This window comes from Teleopsis dalmanni, chromosome 1, assembly GCF_002237135.1.
Source record: "Teleopsis dalmanni isolate 2A chromosome 1, ASM223713v2, whole genome shotgun sequence".
Classification (NCBI taxonomy): domain Eukaryota; kingdom Metazoa; phylum Arthropoda; class Insecta; order Diptera; family Diopsidae; genus Teleopsis; species Teleopsis dalmanni.
In genome coordinates this window covers 229,056,903-229,060,524 of record NC_051846.1, presented here as the reverse complement: position 1 = coordinate 229,060,524, position 3,622 = coordinate 229,056,903, and the positions used below count along the sequence as shown (strand labels likewise).

The following is a 3,622-nucleotide window of genomic DNA, read 5'->3' as shown; positions in this document are numbered from 1 at the left end:
GAATTCGTAAGTCCTTAAAGTTGCTTATAATATAAGTTACTTATCATTTTGTTATGAAAGAAAATAATTTTTACTGCAACTAACATTCAATATTAACATCACAATTGTTGAAAGGAATAACTTAACAAAAGTTAAGTTCTTTTGCTTATTTATTATTTTCACAATAATTTAAAGATTTACATTTTTTATAATAATAATAATAATATATGTAACATGTCAATAACAAAACCTTTGATCTTTACAAGTAAGTTTAATAACTTCTCTGGTCGCTACTTTCTTAAATCACATCTGCCATGATATAATGTATATCAGAGATATTTAATTCACTACGACTATAAGTTATATTGTACTAACAGTTATTACTATATTGGCCATCCTATAAAAATTTATCCAGTCCTGCTGTTCTCAAGAAGTCAAATATGTTGGCTAGATTTAGCTAAGATAATTACTTGCTTTATGTTAAGTATGATGACAGATAGTTGCGTGTATTGTGTAACAGTGATAATTTTTTCCATATGAATCTAGCGACTTCGTTTCTATATCACAGAAGCTGCATCTTTGATTTGATGCTGATACAAATATTCGTGATTCCTATAGGGGCTGTTTTATATTTAGTTTAACACTCTTCATCTCATATTGGATAAGCCCATATTAATCTTTGAATAGATCGGCTAATAGTAATGCTGATTATTATAGACCTATAAGTCTATTGATGCTACATTTATGCTCAACACTTCGTCTAATCTTGGATAATCCAATATAGAATACAAATCATTTTTTATTTTAAGTGGCTATTAGTAATGCTAATTATAATAAACTTATAAGTCCATTGATGCTATAGTTATGCTACTTAGATATTCGTAAAACTTATAATGGCTTCAACTTATATTGAATAAGCCAATTTAGAGTACATATCATTTGCTATTATAGTAGGCAAATAGTTATAGACTATTTCATCGATTGTCCTAAGAGAAAACAGGGTCTTTCAAAAAAACACAGGTTTCATCAAAAAATAAGCTTTAAAAATATTTAAATATGCCTAATGGATTCGTCTTAGAAATGGAGCTTTAAATACTCTAAATATTGCCAAAAAACGCTGACTTAATTAAATATGTTAAATCTATAAGGATGTTATCACAAGGATGTAAATGTGTGACTTATGACAGATCTAACCTAATCTAAACTTATAAAACTTGCGGGTTGTTGCTCCTTTAGTCTTTCTTTGTCTTATGGCACTTTCCCCTGCGGGTAAGTGGTTAGAATATTCTAGAGGTAGGCATGCCTATCGTAAAAGGCGACTAAAATCCCGGCGGTATGCCGACAGTGTTTTGGAGCGTGCATGGTAGTAAGTGGCACTTGCGACACATGACCGGAGATGTAAATCTGCTACTACGGGGATCAGCTGCGCCCAGCTTTAGCTGCCCTGCCCAAGTGATAGCGTTGTAGAGGCTGTGGTTGATACTCAAACTTACGTGGAAAGAATGATCGGTATTTGTTTATCACTCATTCGAAATTGCGTATTCATCACCGGATGCTGGGATCCAAAGATCAGCAGAGGTATTGAGAGACCTCGCTCCTTACCAAGGAGGAAGTTATGTTCAATATACATAACTTTATTTGGAACCGGCGGAAATTCATTAGAGTTTCCAATGGGGTGTTTATCGGCGAATTATCTTGATACATGTGTTTGTAGAGCACCGTGGTCTTAAGTCTTCATGGCAGGTGTCCACGCTAAATAACATTGTTACACTGTTGTCTCATGGCACTCCTTCCCAAACTTTCTAACTTTAATTAATATGGTAAAATAAAAAGGAATTATTAAAATCCTTGACCAATTAAACTCAAAGAAATACACTTACAGAAAATATTAGTAATATATCAGCTCACAATCTGTAAGCCAGATATATATGTATCTGTTAGCTAGTTGTTATTATATCTCAAAAACGCTAAAAACAAACAAAAAAATTAACTGTAACTATAATTCTCTTAACTTTAACAATAAAAGAAAGATAATTGAAAACTAGCAAAACAAACAATAATTATATTTCACAATTTTCAAATTGAATTTAGTCACGTAGATTAAAATTACACTTTATTTATTGTAGTTAGTGTATACAATGAAAGTGATAAAAATATCTAAAAATCGGAAAAGATAAAATTTTCCAAAATATTAAATAAAATCCGCAGTGGCAAACGGAAATGAATCATTTCACCGCAGTGTGATTAATTTGAGTTCAAGTCAAATAAATACTTTCTACCTTAACACGTATCTTTCAGGTTGAAATTTTAAAAATAAACCAATAAATATACTTTTAAAATGCGTAGATTAAAGTACTATAAATAGAAACGTAATACGTATTGTATATTCTCTGTTGCTCATAAGGAATTTTTTATCTGTAAGCAATTATCTTACTAAAACTTAGAGATGCTAACCATCATTGATTAGTGTAGTTTATAGTATAATGATGATTTAAACACTTACGCCTTTTAGCCATTGCGTTACTGTATAAAACTCGATTAACTGCAACATTATTGATAAAAAAAAGATTGATCACAATAATGCATTTACACAGTGCGTTATAAAAAAAAGCGGTTTTTTAAAGATAGTAATTAATTGTGACGCCATCTATTGAGATTTGTAAAAATAAAGTAGATCTCACACAGATATAATGCTAATATTTCGAGACTCTTGTGAAGAGAAGCATAACTTTTGTGTCTGCTGTGATAGTCATTCAGATCATTAAGTATCAATCTTTTGGATGATCTATTCGACTACAAACCACTTAACTCATAGCGATAAATACAGATCTTTAAAATGATCAAATACAAAATATTAAATTAGATGAATATGGATGGCAGTTATTAGTTACAATTCGAATCTTACTGATACTGCAAACAAACTGAGAACGTACATCTCCTAACTCCATATCCTAACTACTCAATGAAAATGCGGTGAGCTTATACCCAATGAGATGGTTAGATCCAATTTCATGAATTTCAATTAAGAATTTTTCTTAATATTTGATAAATACACTTATTGCTTTGATAGAATCCACAGTTGACCAACAAAGTTAGTATTTTCGCGATCGTTTATAAATCATACATTATATATCACTCATAAACCTTACTACAGTATAGTTCTTATCAGCATAAACTTGACACCTTCGATTTTGACACCTTCGACTTTATCACCTTCGATTTGGCTAAAACTTTTTTTAAAAGATTTTCTGATAAAGTGGAAAGTCCTATATCTTCGACAAAATTTTATAAATTTTTTTCCTATCCGATTCGCAATCAAGATATTTCAAGAATTTGTGTTTAAGAACAAATCTTTAAATATTTGTATCCCAAGTAAATGACAGAAAGCTTTCCAATTAAATCTTAATTACTGAAATTCAACAATTAAAAATAAATATAATTAATCAATACAATTACATGTCAATTTTGGCAAAGATCTTACAGATCACCGAACTCAAAAATCTTGCAAAAGATTGTTTGAAAGATCTTTCATATTCTGGCAGTTTCCTTTTGCAGAATTATAAGCCGTTTTCGATCTTTCTTAACACCAAATGATAGATCTACTATTTATCAAATTTTTTCATTGTCAGCTAAGATTACAAAC

At 30.3% G+C, this 3,622-nt stretch overlaps 1 protein-coding gene across 1 annotated transcript in view; it reads left to right on the top strand.

The window, feature by feature from the left end:
• LOC119667616 overlaps positions 1–3,622 on the top strand; it is a 17,251-nt gene that overhangs the window by 1,248 nt on the left and 12,381 nt on the right. The window lies entirely within an intron of this gene.